Source organism: Neoarius graeffei, chromosome 28 (assembly GCF_027579695.1).
Source record: "Neoarius graeffei isolate fNeoGra1 chromosome 28, fNeoGra1.pri, whole genome shotgun sequence".
In the NCBI taxonomy this organism is placed as follows: domain Eukaryota; kingdom Metazoa; phylum Chordata; class Actinopteri; order Siluriformes; family Ariidae; genus Neoarius; species Neoarius graeffei.
The window spans coordinates 38,998,714-39,015,565 of record NC_083596.1 but is presented as its reverse complement, the minus strand read 5'-3'; the positions used below and the strand labels follow the sequence as shown (position 1 = coordinate 39,015,565).

The 16,852-nt window shown below is 41.0% G+C and overlaps 1 protein-coding gene across 1 annotated transcript in view; it reads left to right on the top strand.

The window, feature by feature from the left end:
• Positions 1-16,852, top strand: part of LOC132875521 (LHFPL tetraspan subfamily member 7 protein) — a 303,568-nt gene that overhangs the window by 233,834 nt on the left and 52,882 nt on the right. The gene's annotated exons all lie outside the window — the stretch shown is intronic.

The following is a 16,852-nucleotide window of genomic DNA, read 5'->3' as shown; positions in this document are numbered from 1 at the left end:
ACACCACAGAATGGGGCTTTATGGAAGAGTGGCCAGGAAAAAAGTCATTGCTTAAAAAATAAAAAATCACATTTGGAGTTTGCCCAACAGCATGTGGCAGACTCCCCAAACACATGGAAGATTCTCTGGTCAAATGAGACTAAAATTGAACTTTTTGGCCATCATGGGAAATGCCATTTGTGGCGCAAACCCAACACCCTGAGAACACCAAAACTACAACAAAGCATGGTGGTGGCAGCATCATGCTGTGGGGATGTTTTTCATCTGCAGCGACGGGAAAGCTGGTCATGACTGAAGGAAAGATGGATGGCACTAAATACAGGGCAATTCTGGAGGAAAACCTGTTTGAGTTGGCCAGAGATTTGAGACTGGAATGAAGGTTCACGTTCCAGCAGGACATTGACCCTAAACATACTGCTAAAGCTACACTAGAGTGGTTTAAAGGGAAACATTTAAATGTCTTGGAATGGCCTAATCAAAGCCCAGACCTCAATCCAATTGAGAATCCGTGGCATAACTTGAAGATTGCTGTACACCAATGCAACCCATCTAACTTGAAGGAGTTGGAGCAGTTTTGCCTTGAGGAATGGGCAAAAATCCCAGTGGCTAGATGTGCTAAGCTAATATAGACATACCCCAAGAGACTTGCAGCTGTAATTGTAGCAAAAGGTGGGTCTATAAAGTATTGACTTGGGGGGGGGGAGAATACTTATGCACACTCAAGATTTCTGTTTTTTCATCTTAATTATTGTTTGTGTCTCAAAAAAAAATCTTTAAAAGTTGTAGGCATGTTGTGTTAATCAAATGGTGCTAACCCTCCAAACATCCATTTTAATTCCAGTTTGTAATGCGACAAAACAGGACAAACACCAAGGGGGATGAATACTTTTGCAAGGCACTGGATATTCCAAAAGTGTTGCTTTCCCTTCCCTCCTGCCAGCCTTCGGTCAAATCAGGAGATGTGGCAGGATGGAAAGAGAGAAAAAGAGAGATTTTGAAAGGACTGCTGGACTGTTCATAGATCGAGATTGTGATCGGTAATCATTTCAGGAAAATCACTCGCCTCATCAGTCAGTGTTCGTTAAAAGGTTATGTCCCTCCAAGCACCTTTTTGTGAATAATAAAAAAAAAAGTAATTGCCCTTTATCATCAGGCAGAGGAGACTTGACATAATTATCTTTTTTTTAAAGCAGTGATTGTTGGCGCCATGTCCCAATGGGTGACACATTAAAGGTGCTGAAAACAAAATAGACAGTTTAATTTTGCAACACTGAGCCGAAAAGAAAGGCTATGCTCATGCATACACATTTCAATTAAGAGGATTAGCATATCTTCAACTTAATGTCACACGATCCTTATCCACTGTCTAAATGAGCGTGATATTTTTAGTCAACATGAAGCTGATTGATTGTCAGAGGTGCAGCACGTTATTAATCTCTTCCTCGCAGGGAAAAAAAAAATATATATATATTCCTAAATCTACTCAATAGTTTTTTTCATCTCATCTCATTATCTCTAGCTGCTTTATCCTTCTACAGGGTCGCAGGCAAGCTGGAGCCTATCCCAGCTGACTACGGGCGAAAGGCGGGGTACACCCTGGACAAGTCGCCAGGTCATCACAGGGCTGACACATAGACACAGACAACCATTCACACTCACATTCACACCTACGCTCAATTTAGAGTCACCAGTTAACCTAACCTGCATGTCTTTGGACTGTGGGGGAAACCGGAGCACCCGGAGGAAACCCACGCGGACACGGGGAGAACATGCAAACTCCACACAGAAAGGCTCTCGCCGGCCCCGGGGCTCGAACCCAGGACCTTCTTGCTGTGAGGCGACAGCGCTAACCACTACACCACCGTGCCGCCCAATAGTTTTTTTTCCTTTTAAAAAGACTTAAAAGATGGACCCATGACCCATAACCCATTTTGCATCAGTTGCACTATGTCCTCATATTGACTACACCTAAATTAGAACACAAGATACAGTGGATATAAAATGTCTCCACACCTTTTCAGTGAAATTGTAGGTTTTCGAGAACCAAATAGGTAGGAAAAGATAAGGAAAAACTTAAGAAAAGTCATTTCAGTTAAAAAACAATGACCCTACAACATCCTGGTTGCACAAGTGTGCACATCTTTACATTTATTGCCTCTCGAAACCACAATGCTACCACCATCATGCTTCACAGTCGGACCATTTCTGGCAGGTAAATTTTCCCACATGGCCTTTTGATGGGCTTGGGTGTTTTTGTTTTGAAAATGTCTTCTAAATCCTACTCGACCTCATAGCCCAGCTGTGCAGCTTACAAGAGACTGTTGTGCTAATAAAGGAGGGACTGTTATCTCCTGTAGCTTTGTAAATATTACTGTAGGCCTCTTGGTAGCCTCCAATGTTAGCTCTGTCTTGTCAACAACTTTGGAGGGATCTTCTGACAATGATAAACGTTTGCTGTTTGTTTTTCTCTTGAGTTTGGTGGGAAAAAAAAAAGGTCCGACATGATTTATCTTGATTTCTTGGCTTTACTTCATAAAAACCTGATTTCAACATGGAGGTGTAGACTTTATATCCACCGTATAGTGGTGCTTGAAAGTTTGTGAACCCTTTAGAATTTTCTATATTACTGCAGAAATATGACCTAAAGCATCATCAGATTTTCACACAAGTCCTAAAAGTAAAGAGAACCCAGTTAAACAAATGAGACAAAAATATTGTACTTGGTCATTTATTTATTGAGGAAAATGATCCAATATTACATATCTGTGAGTGGCAAAAGTATGTGAACCTCTCGGATTAGCAGTTAATTTGAAGGTGAAATTAGAGTCAGGTGTTTTCAATCAATGGGATGACAATCAGGTGTGAGTGGGCACCCTGTTTTATTTAAAGAACAGGGATCTATCAAAGTCTGATCTTCACAACACATTTGTGGAAGTGTATCATGGCACGAACAAAGAAGATTTCTGAGGACCGCAGAAAAAGCGTTGTTGATGCTCATCAGGCTGGAAAAGGTTACAAAGCCATCTCTAAAGAGTTTGGACTCCACCAATCCACAGTCAGACAGATTGTGTACAAATGGAGGAAATTCAAGACCACTGTTACCCTCCCCAGGAGTGGTCGACCAACAAAGATCACTCCAAGAGCAAGGCATGTAATAGTCGGCGAGGTCACAAAGGACCCCAGGGTAACTTCTAAGCAACTGAAGGCCTTTCTCACACTGGCTAATGTTAATGTTCATGAATCCACCATCAGGAGAACACTGAACAACAATGGTGTGCATGGCAGGGTTGCAAGGAGAAAGCCACTGCTCTCCAAAAAGAACATTGCTGCTCGTCTGCAGCTTGCTAAGGATCACGTGGACAAGCCAGAAGGCTATTGGAAAAATGTTTTGTGGACGGACGAGACCAAAATATAACTTTTTGGTTTAAATGAGAAGCGTTATGTTTGGAGAAAGGAAAACGCTGCATTCCAGCATAAGAACCTTATCCCATCTGTGAAACATGGTGGTGGTAATATCATGGTTTGGGCCGGTTTTGCTGCATCTGGGCCAGGACGGCTTGCCATCATTGATGGAACAATGAATTCTGAATTATACCAGCGAATTCTAAAGGAAAATGTCAACACATCTGTCCATGAACTGAATCTCAAAAGAAGGTGGGTCATGCAGCAAGACAACGACCCTAAGCACACAAGTCGTTCTACCAAAGAAGAATAAAGTTAATGTTTTGGAATGGCCAAGTCAAAGTCCTGACCTTAATCCAATCAAAATGTTGTGAAAGGACCTGAAGCGAGCAGTTCATGTGAGGAAACCCACCAACATCCCAGAGTTGAAGCTGTTCTGTACGGAGGAGTGGGCTAAAATTCCTCCAAGCCGGTGTGCAGGACTGATCAACAGTTACCGGAAGCAAAGGTTCACATACTTTTGCCATTCACAGATGTGTCATATTGGATCATTTTCCTCAATAAATAAATGACCAAGTACAATATTTTTGTCTCATTTGTTTAACTGGGTTCTCTTTATCTACTTTTAGGACTTGTGTGAAAATCTGCTGATGTTTTAGGTCATATTTATGCAGAAATATAGAAAATTCTAAAGGGTTCACAAACTTTCAAGCACCACTATAGGCAAGACTTATAGCTATCGCTAATAGTTTTGTTGTTGTTGTAGTAATTTGTGTCACTATTGGTTAAGACCTTTTTCCCTCAGAATTATTAAGACAGTTTACAAAGGAAATGTTTCAAGTCTGTTGTCCAATAAAGCTCGGATCAGCGTAAAGTCCTTGCTGCTCTGTGGTTTTGTTTGAAAAGGATGAACACATAATCCTATTACTGGCACTTGTTCTTGTAGATCTATTTAATGTGTGTGTGTGGTTTAGAGAGAGGTAGAGATGCATATTGATGGATTATACTGCGGCATGTGTGTATGGCAGGTTGGTTTTACCTTTTATTTATGGTGGCTTTGACCTGAGCCAAAGCTATATATGGATCCCAAGCTGGCTGCCAATAAAGAAGTGTGTGTGTGGGGCTTACGAAATCCCTGCATCATTAATATAAGGCTGGGTTTGTGGTTTAGATCCTATTAGATTGAATTATTAGTGTATGAGCTCTGCTTGCACATGCGTTTGTGCGCAAATGTGCAAAGAGCAGGTGTGTAGTTGCGATTCCAATTTTTTTTTTTTCCACACTTCATTAAAACAGCCTGGAGCTAGAAGGTGTGAACTGTTTCGCAGCACACTCTGGAGCTGAGATGAATTATTCCGTAATATTATCCATCAGCGTTATACACTTTAAAAAGCTGCTAAACTTGCGTCGTGTTGATAGGCATCGCCTTGTCAAGGCTTGCTTTCTTTCGTTCATTCACACAGGATAAATATCAATAAACCCAACAAGCGCAGCCGTATTATGCAGACAGTCAGGGTAGAACAGTAAGAAATATTAACGGTCGAGCAGTTTTTGGTGTGCCAGGGTAGATTTACTTTGCACTGAAGGGCCACCAAGACTCAGCCATTTTTTCCATAAGTCTCATTGTTGGCGTTACTGACAGCAACCCTTCTGCTGATATTGTAACCCTCTTTACGCCATCCATCATTGGACAGGAATCACCACAGGACTAGTTTTAACCAGATATTATTTGGGTGCTGGGCTATTCCCACAATTAAGAATAACGACTTTGCTCATGCAAGGACATTAGCTAATCTGGTTATAATGTTAACAGTATAACTCTTTCAGGTTTCCTTGTCATGGTAAGCCATCACAACTATAATACCCGGCATGTACTACATATAAAATGAAATATAACCGTGTCAGAATTATTAATGGTAGCAAAAATAAAGTAGACATGCCAATGCACCATGGAGCCAATATATCATCTAGCCTGACTGGGTGAGCTGTAGTGAAAGGTCAAACAGTGAATGAATCACAGGGAGGCAAGGAGCAACAGCAACAGCAGCCAAACTTGCATGTCAGGCTTCAAGCATCCTGTTTCTGCCAAGTCAAGTCAACTTATCATCATACCTTGAAGATGCAGAGATACAGCAGGTCACAATGTTGTACCTCCACAAACGGGATGCCTTTAATAAAGCTAAAAACACATGCAAATTTGACGAGGTCTTCAGAGGATTGTTTTTCGCCAAACACAGCGTTTTTGCATTTTTGTATGTGTCTTAATCTATGGTCACACTACAGCTCGCCGTGCTTTGCGATGGCTTATCGATGAAAATGAGGCGTTTCGGTGACTATGCATGGCAATATACAGCCGAGTTAAAAGTGGTGGTCACACAGCAGGCGAACACTTGACCGTCACGCCTTCACGCACTCAAATGGCCACGCTCACTCACAGGACCCAGTCGTTATGTGAAAACACGTGATGCTGATTTGAGAGCAATCAGCACGTGCATATAAGGACACAGACTTTGCGAAGTATTATCATCACGGTCATGTTTGTTTCTAGCCATGTTTATAACTTGTTAAATACACAGCTTTGCGACTCTGCTTTCGGTTGTGTTTTGTTTTTGTAAATATCACGTCTGCTAATAAACACCCTTCCTGCACTTACATCCGTCTACTGTCGCATACCTGACAGAATACTTGAAGTCTCCGTGAAAACAGCATCCTTATATGCGCGTGCTAATTGCGCTCAAATCAGCATCAGGTGTTTCCCATAACAACTGGGTACCAAGCGCATGCATAACGCGCCCCGAAGGATCCCAGAATGTAAACGCACTTTTTAAGTCTTGGTGAAGGTTAGGCTACACCAAGCCGCCGTGTTGATGAGGCTCCTGTGAGCATCAGGAACATGGATTCGAGACAAATACATCTCAAGAGGCTCGACGAAGGTTCCCCGAACCCATCTGCAAGTATTAGCCGCTTAGTTTGCCGACGAAAACATCGCCACTGAATTTCAGTGTGAATTTGCGACATTTTTAGCTGACGCACACCAATGAGGCAGACACACGCCAAAAAACAACTCACGAAACTCAGAGAACATTTGCTGCGCATCACACAATTGGTGGCGATGCAACACGACCAATTTTTCATCACCAAGTATTCGTAAACCCATCGCGAGCTGTAGTGTGACCAGGGCCTTAATGAATACACAGTTTACAGTGCTTTTAGCTAAACATGCAAAGTACAGGGCGACGTCAAGTCGAATAGGTTTCTTGAGGTTTTATAAACCTGAAAGTAACTTCCTTGACGCACACTTCCACCGGCTGAAGACCAAATTATACCTTTTACTGAATAAGTCATGCTTATTAAATTGTACATTTAAATTTGTACAAAGAGCTGCACAATAAAATCCAGTAGGTGAGACAAAACCACAGATGACAAGACAGGAAAAAGAAGACTCCATAGTGCAGAAATGAAAGGGTTTTTTTCCCCTAAATTGGAAGAGAGTCTTTTTTATTCCATTATCTTGGAGCTGCAACAGAAAAGGTGTGTGAAAGAGTTAAAAGCAGCAGGTTAGAAGAGCTCTTTTAGTAGAATGGACGTAGAGGAGATCAGAAATGTATGTTATATTGTAGGCGGCACGGTGGTGTAGTGGTTAGCACTGTCGCCTCACAGCAAGAAGGTTCTGGGTTCAAACCCAGTGGCTGACGGGGGCCCTTCTGTGTGGAGTTTGCATGTTGTCTGTGCGGGTTTCCTCCAGGTGCTCCGGTTTCCCCCACAGTCCAAAGACATGCAGGTTAGGCTAACTGGTGGCTCTAAATTGACCGTAGATGCAAATGTGAATGGTTGTGTCTCTCTATGTGTCAGCCCTGCGATGATCTGGCGACTTGTCCAGGGTGTACCCCATTTCTCACCCATAGTCCACTGGGATAGGCTCCAGCTTGCCCGCGACCCTGCACAGGATAAGCAGTTACGGATAATGGATGGATGGATGTTATATTGTCAAAGTGTATGGACAACTGACCATATGTACTTGTTGAACATCCCATTTCAGAGTTGGTCCCCCTTTGCTGTTATAACAACCTCCACTCTTCTGGCAAGACTTTCCACTAGATTTTGCAGTGTTGCTGTGGGGATGTGTGTTCATTCAGCCACAAGGGCATTGGTGATGTCGGGCGACGAGGTCTGGGGTGCAGTCAACACTCCAATTCATTCCAAAGGTGTTCAGTGGGGTTGAGGTCAGTCAAATACTCTGTGCAGGACACTCGAGTTCTTGTATTTTAACCTCAGCAAACCATGTCTTCATGGAGCTCGCTTTGTATACAGGAATATTGTCATGCAAGAACAGGTTTGGGCCTTTTAGGTTCAACGAATGGAAATTGTAATGCTACAGTGTACAAAGACATTCTAGACAATTTTGTTCTTCCAACTTTCTGGCAACAATTAGGGGAAGAACCACATACTGTACGGGTGTGATGGTCGGCTGTCCGCAAACTTCTGGCCATATGGTGTACCTTGGGTTATGTTGCTCTAATAAAACAATCAGAAAGTTTCTCAAAATAATGATTTTCTATTGCTACGGGTTTGTATTAGATATAAAGTTCACCACATGTTCACATATCCGACGCAAACAGAGCCTCTGAAATATTTTGATTCACAGTCACCTTGTTAATGTAATAAATACTATTAGTATAAATATGGAGGTGATTATAGAAAATGCGCTGATTATCGAGAAATAATCCGAATCTCTCGACCAATCACCTCGAGCGACTCGGCAAAACGGCGGCCAATCGCTTAGTCACCGTAAGCGAGGAAGAATTATAAATTATGAAAGAAAATGCTGTTCCTAAATGCGCTAAAGATGCTATGAAGTTTGGTCTAAAACTATTCAAAGGTAAGGCGGAATTAGGATTTATTTTATTTATTTCAAAACAAAAGTATTTTATGTGACTCAGCATAGATAAATGACAAGTCTGTACCGCGCCTTTATTATTTTGCATGCCACTTTTGAAATTTGAAATAAATTATTTTTTAATATGACTTTTTATTGTTTTTTTAAATAATCACCTGGGTATTTATACTAAAACAATTATCCGCCTCAGGCTCAGTGAATATTGGTGAAGAATAACTGAGACAAAATCGAGCTTATTATTCACCGATATTCACGTCACCTTTGGTGCATAATTGTTAATTATTAACTTGAAATTAACAAGACAGTTGGAAATAGTTAAAGACTTTCCCATGGTGGAAAACTTAACAGCTTTTGACCTCAGACTGTTACAAAGCACTGACACTGGAGACTCCTTCCACAAACTAAAAAGAGAAAATGTTATCTTCAATTTTCAATAAATCAGTGACATTTACTTGTTCTGTAAGTCCCTGTGAATTTGTTGTTAGTATAAAACCGATGTTTTAGAAGAGCTGCTGCTGTTACAGAAAACTAATCAACACCTTCTGACCACTCGGAATCGAGAATTGGTGTGGTGTGATTTTCATGACTGTATTTTGTAAATCATTTGCTAAATACCCACTTACTGAGCACACATTTGAGAGCTTAGTAAATGACCCTAACCCATAACTACGTCATTGCTTGTTTACCGCAATGCATTATCGGCGATATGCAGGGTCAGCTCCGCCGTATTGTTCACTTTCGCCTTTGTTAAACACTGCATTGTTGTGTCTAACTGGTTTTAACCATGCCGCCTAAAGTGAATTGCTGTGTGCCTTCCTGTGTCTCCACAACAAAGAGAACACTGAATTTGAGCTTTTATCAGCTGTCAGTCGAGAAGAAGAGAAGAAAGAAATGGATAAGTTTAATCTGCAACGCAAACCTTCAAACTGAACCGAAAATGGACAAGTGTTTGTAGCTTACATTTCTCTGGTGGGAAAAAGACGGACTTAAACTGTGACCCAGCAATATTTCCATGGTCTGCGGAACGGCCTTCGGTCATAGAGGATTATAACAATCGACACGGTTCATCGTCTGAAACTAGCGATATTCCAAAGCCTGTAAAACAAAGAAGCATTCTTCGGCCTTTGCCTCTCAACGTGCCGAAGTACTCGGTAGCCGAACGAGCCTGTCGGACTGATAAAACTCCCAAACCATGAAGGGTTCTCTTTCAGGTATGTATAACGTTCAGTGTATCTCACTAGCGACATTTACTCAAGAAAATGCATTTATACTGAACATGACACGGCAGATCAGTGGGTTTCCAAAGTTGTTTTTTTTTGTAATGTTTCCTGATATCAAGTTTTATTTAACTAATCACTCATTTATCACTCGGACCGTTATTCACCCACGGATCCCCTGCGACAGCGCTGCTGCTCCGCGCCAATTCCCGATATTCAGATAGATTTATTTTCTCAATAAAGTTTAGCTGGTGCAATATACATCCTCAGAAATAAGGTATTCTGAGATTTGATGATGATGTTGTACAGTGTGGTAGACTCGGTCTAGACTCTTACCTTCTCACCAAGCTCGATTTGGATTCCGATTTTCCTGCTGTAAACCCTCGACACGTTATCCACCTCTTTAAATCACCAATTTCATCGTCTTCCACGATGGAGCATGGCAAAATCGCTCCTCTCACATAAAATTAATCTGTCATATCGCTCAACTACCGACCCCGGCTATCCCCCACAATGCACTGCGGTAAACAATTGATGTAGTTATGCTTGGGGGCTATTAGAGCCAATACAACAACAGCATGGGCAGAATGGTTGGTTAAAAGATCCAGGAAGCTGAGGTTTGGTGGCAAACAGAGCGGTTTGACACAGCATTGCTGTATTTCAAGCTCCATATAACCCAGAGCCTGTTCCAGTGAGGCTCTTTCACTCTTCTCATTTTTGTTCCACTTGGTTGAGAATTTTTATTTCCTACTTCTGTTTCCCCTCCTGTAATTCCTCGCAAGACAGGTTTGCCTTCTCAAGATGAGAAATGGCAAAAAAAAAGGAGCTACATTCAAATGCTAATATGGTGGTGTTCATGCAAAGGTTTCTCCTCCCACCACACAATGATACGAGCTACCTACTTAATATACATAGAGAAAATACCCCCTGCCCCTTTCATTAAATATTTAATATTACATTAGAAGCGTTTAGTGGTATGATTAATCTTTGACACCGAACACTGTGGACACAAAGGGGCCTCAAGGGAATTTCTGATGCCAGTAAAGATAGGAATGATGATGCCTTTTTGTGTGTAGAGTTATCGAGCGTTTATGGAAAGAGCATTCACCAACTGCTCGCGATTAAATTATTAGGAGTTTCATCACCAAATATTGCACTACAATGCCTTTGCAGGATTGCAAATTCACCCCAAACTGCTTCTCGACGCTCCTTGACCCTGTCTTTATTAGAGCCTTTATGGAGTAATGTGCAGATCTACAAGTCTTTTTCCATTGGGGATTCATGGCTAATGGGATCATTAAAACCAGCAATTAAATAGAGAGGCTTTGTGCTGTTTCAGATCAGAGCCTAATAGAGGAGATATAGCAGGCCAGAGCCCTTTAGCACTGTAAGAATCCTCAGCTGAACTTGAGAGCCTCTTTCTTTCTCCTCTCCTGAGATTTGGGTGTATTGCTTTCGGAAGACTTCGCATAGACCTGGGTTTCTCAATCACTGGGCCGCGAAATTTTTTTCAAGTTTGAAGCCAAATTATGTCAAATTAGACAAAGGATGGCATAGTGTCCCAAATCCGGTAGCTGGTTTGCTGTATACTTTTCAAGCGGAATAAACACATTTGTGGGTAAATTAAGAAGAACAAGCCTTCATTTTGTCACATTTAACCCGCACACGTGCACACAGAGAGTGAGTGCAGCAGGCTGAATAAATAAATACATTTGTGGGTAAATTATATGGTTCTGTGATGCCTGCTGGAAGAGAAGAGCAGGGAGGATTGAGAATTGAGCGGCTGTGGTTTGTTTACACCCAATACTAAAACTTGTAGTGTCCTAGCAACCTTATCAAAGACACGTACAAAAAGCCCAGAAACTCCTGCTTACCCGGGCAAAAACGATACAGGATTTATCTTGTAGGGTCCTGATTCCCAGATCTTGAACCCAGCCACATATAAAAAGTTGTACTCCTCCATGCTCTTCCAGGTTTTCATCCGTGTCCCTGTGTAGAACGATTTCTGCAGCGCCAGGTAGTTTGAGATGTTAGGGAACTCAACGGATGGATAATTTTCCAATTCGTAGGAAAAATCCTTCTTTGTTAACATGTAAGGATCTAATCCCATTGAGCGGTTTCTATATCCACGTCTTTTGAGTGTACTTCTTGGTTTTAATAACTTGCTTGTTTGCTGGACACAAACATGGCAATAAGTTCTTGTGTTAATAGACCAGACTCCACTTTTGGATCATTAATCCCTTTTGACTGAGAATGCCCTGCATGCATGGTTTGGCTTCTGGCACATCCGTACAGTTTTAAATACAATACCTACAATTAAAAACAGTTTGTTTTTATTGCATTTATTTAATTCCTGGGCTTCCGTCTGTAACAGGGAGTGATGCTGCATCCCATTAATACACTTTACAGTAGATTATTAGATTCTAATAGAATAGACGAGCCAAAATAATTGGGGATCTTTTTTAATGGGCCCTGACTCGTTACAAGTATGAATAGGTGGGCCTTAAAGTAGATAAGGTTGAGATAAAGGATCCAGTTATACACACACACACATTATACACACACACACACACACACACACATATATGTATATGTATATATATATATATATATATATATATATATATATATATAATAGACACATACATACACGCACACAGTCACTCACTGGCCACTTTATTAGGAACACCCAGCCACCTGCTGTTTGATGCAGATCTCTAATCAGTTCTCTGATCCCTTGACAGCAGCACAATGCATAAAATCACGCAGATACAAGTCAAGAGCTTGAGTTAATGTTCACTTCAAACATCAGAATAGGAAAAATTGTGATCTCAAAGTGTGTCTTTCACTGTAGTGGTGGTGGTGTGAGCTAGACGGACTGGTTTGAGGATTTCAGAAACTGCTGATCTCCTGGGGTTTTCACACACAACAGTCTCTAGAGTTTACACAGAATGGTGTGAAAAACAACAACAACAACAAAAAAAAAACACTGACTGAGTGAGTGAGCGATAGCTCTGTGGGTGGAAACAAACGCCTTGTTGATAAGAGAGGTCAGAGGAAAATGGCCACACTGGTTCGAGCTGCCAGGAAGATATAGCAACTCGTATAATCACTCTTTACAACCATGGTGAGTAGAAAAGCATCTCGGCATGCAACAGCAGGAACCGACATTGGGTTCCGCTCCTGCCAACCAAGAACAGGAATCTTAGACTCAAGAACAAGTTCCTATTAAAGTGGCCAGTGAGTGTATACAGCAAGTCTTACAGCTTTCAAACAAGCCCTTTTGACCAAGCATACATTTTGTTTAGTCTTATATCTCTGCTAAATAAAATGTACACATCTAACACTACATGCCTCTTCAAAATGGTGGAATTGGTTCTGACTGATACACCGAGCTATTACAATTGGGCAAAAACAGACGTAGACCTCTGAGGGTTACGCTACATAATCTCATTTTTAAACAAATCTTTTGGTGAAATAGTGATACTTCAAAAAAAAAAAACCCACTACATTTTCCTCGGCTGCCTGTTGAATTACCAAAAATTTATAGACCCAACACTGATACAGGTCAACCTTCTCGTTTTATAGACCAATTGCTCTACTTCGGAGTATAAGTTTTGCATGGCTGCTGCTAAATAACCGTAAAATAATAGGCTTAACCATAAAACTGCCTTTTTATTGTTGTTGCTGCTTTGTTCTGTTCATGTGTCAAGACACTACAGATGAACAGGATATATTTTTAAATCAACAGATATCACAATAATCTTTGCTGGTTGATTGCTGATCTTTTTATAAGACGTATTTAGTTTTTCAAGATTTTAATTTTTACTAAAGAAACTAGGGATAGGAATAACCATGTCACAGTTTCCTGAATGCAGGGCATCTTTGAATGATAACTGGCTCATCATTTTAATACTTTTTATTTACTTACTTTAATGTTTATTTATTGCTAATACAGTGGTGCTTGAAAGTTTGTGAACCCTTTAGAATTTTCTATATTCCTGCAGAAATATGACCTAAAACATCATCAGATTTTCACACAAGTCCTAAAAGTAGATAAAGAGAACCCAGTTAAACAAATGAGACAAAAATATTATACTTGGTCATTTATTTATTGAGGAAAATAATCCAATATTACATATCTGTGAGTGGCAAAAGTATGTGAACCTCTAGGATTAGCAGTTAATTTGAAGGTGAAATTAGAGTCAGGTGTTTTCAATCAATGGGATGACAATCAGGTGTGAGTGGGCACCCTGTTTTATTTAAGGAACAGGGATCTATCAAAGTCTGATCTTCACAACACATGTTTGTGGAAGTGTATCATGGCACGAACAAAGGAGATTTCTGAGGACCTCAGAAAAAGCGTTGTTGATGCTCATCAGGCTGGAAAAGGTTACAAAACCATCTCTAAAGAGTTTGGACTCCACCAATCCACAGTCAGACAGATTGTGTACAAATGGAGGAAATTCAAGACCATTGTTACCCTCCCCAGGAGTGGTCGACCAACAAAGATCACTCCAAGAGTAAGGCGTGTAATAGTCGGCGAGGTGACAAAGGACCCCAGGGTAACTTCTAAGCAACTGAAGGCCTCTCACACATTGGCTAATGTTCATGAGTCCACCATCAGGAGAACACTGAACAACAATGGTGTGCATGGCAGGGTTGCAAGGAGAAAGCCACTGTATTAACGTAATTGTGCCGAGTGGGTGGAGCCAAGCCTTCATCAAAGTTTAAGATAATGCAGTGATTGCAAGTGTACAAAATGGTGAAATCATTTGTTTTTTCTGTTGAGTTTCGACAGTATCAGAGAAGACTAGTTAATCATACACTCAGTCTAACAATCAAAGTGATTTCCCAAACTTTTTGGACATTATGAATTTTCTTTGACCCCAAAGTATGGCATTTTGGTTTCTACTTGTCATACAGTCACGCTTAAATCTGTATTCAAGAAATGTTTCTGCTCATATTCATGTTCCACTGAGCTGCTGAGGAACTTGCAGAGATACAGTGGATATAAGAAGTGTACACACCCCGTTGAAATGATCGGTTTTTCTGATGTAAAAAAATGAGACCACGATAAATAATTTCAAAACTTTTCCCACCTTTAATGTGACCTATAACCTGTACAATTCAATTGAAAAACAAACAAATCTGTTCGGGGGAAAAACAAAAAATTAAAAATGTGCAATAAGTTGGTTGCATAAGTGTGCACACCCTTAAACTAATACTTTGTTGAAGCACCTTTTGATTTAATTACAGCATTCAGTCTTTTTGGGTTCACGCTTGCCATCAGTTAAAATGACTCTGATTAACCCCAAATAAAAGTTCAGACCTTTTATTGCAACTCAGTTGCATCCTCCAGCAAAAGCCAGGGTTCACAGAGAGCTTACAAAGCATCAAAGGGATCTCATTGTTGAAAGGTATCAGTCAGGAGAAGGGTACAAAAACATTTCCACGCCATTAGATATACCATGGAGCACAGTGAAGACCGTTATCAAGAAGTGGAGAAAATATGGGACAACAATGACATTACCGAAAATTGGACGTCCCTCCAAAATTGATGAAAAGACGAGACGAAAACTGGTCAGGGAGGCTGCCGAGAGGCCGACAGCAACACTGAAGGAGCTGCAGGAATTTCTGCCAAGTACTGGTTGTGTACTACATGTGACAACAATCTCCCGTATTCTCCATATGTCTGGACTATGAGGTAGGGTCAAAGAAAAACATCCAGGCCCGGCTCAATTTTGGAAAAAAAAAAAAAAGATTATATCTCCGCTCTCCCAAAAGCATGTGGGAAAATGTGTTATGGTCTGATGAAAGCAAGGTTGAACTTTTTGGCCACAATTCCAAAAGGTCTGTTTGGCGCAAAAACAACACTGCGCATCACCAAAAGGACACCATACCCACGGTGAAGCATGGTGGTGGCAGCATCATATTTTGGGGTTGTTTTTCTTCAGCTGGAACAGGGGCTTTAGTCAAGGTGGAGGGAATTATGACCCGTTCTAAATACCAGTCAATTTTGGCCCAAAACCTTCAGGTGTCTGCTAGAAAGCTGAAGATGGAGAGGAGTTTCATCTTTCAGCACGACAATGACCCCAAAAAGTTTTGGAACGGCCCAGCCAAAGCCCCGACCTAAATCCAATTGAAAATCTGTGGGGTGACCTGAAGAGGGCTGTGCACAAGAGACGCCCTCGCAATCGGACAGATTTGGAGCTCTTCTGCAAGGAAGAGTGGGCAAATATTGCCAAGTCTAGATGTGGCAGGCTGACAGACTCCGACCCAAAAAGACTGAATGCTGTAATTAAATCAAAAGGTGCTTCAACAAAGTATTAGTTTAAGGGTGTGCACACTTGTGCAACCAGCTTATTGTACTTTTTTTATTTTTTATGTTTTTCCCCTGAACAGATTTGTTTGTTTTTCAATTGAATTGTACAGGTTATAGGTCACATTAAAGGTGGGAAAAGTACTGAAATTATTTATCGTGATCTCATTTTTTTTTTACATCAGAAAAACCGATCATTTTAACGGGGTGTGTACATTTTTTATATCCACTGTACGTAGGAATTTGCCCACATTTATTGCAGAACTCCTACGCTAGTGTAGCGTGTCAGAATAGAAAATAAATGTGGCTTGTTTGACTGACTCTGATTCTCACTAATGTTTCAAACTCGTAGCACACTTAATCCGTCTCCATAGTTTGATTAATTGCCACCTACGCAGAAATTAGCACACTTTATCTGGGGTGATATTGCTGTTGACTCTCGGCACAATCATCAAACTATATTTAGACATCCAATCAAAATCAACCCAATCCATTCCTCAAAGCCAATCTGATCTCGTTTTCTTTCTTTCTTTTTTTTTTGTGGCCTAATGGATGAGGTTATATTTGAAAAAGGATTATGGAAAAGCCTGTTTAGCTTAAAGCCATTAGGTAAATTGTACAGCTTCCTGAAGGGTGTGTGTGTGTGTGTGTGTGTGTGTGTGTGTGTGTGTGTGTGTGTTTGTGCAGGAGGTAAAGGATGAAATAATTTATCACTGGTTAAAGGAATATGCATCGGGCTGCGCTGCGCTCGAGCGCTTTGCTTACCGTGCTCGTGAATTATTAAACCTCTCTCACCTGCGATTGTGTAAGAGATAAGAAAAAAAGAGGGATGGCTGGAGAAAGAGAAAGAGAGCGAGATGGATTTGCTCCGAAACAGAAGAGCGAAGGCGAGGCGAACAATGAGAAAGAAAACGTCATTAGGAAAGACAAAGGCGAGACGGCGTGATGTATGAGTGAAGACTTGGAGCGAGAACAGGTAGACAATTAGAGCGAGAGAAAGAGAGCCAAGATGCA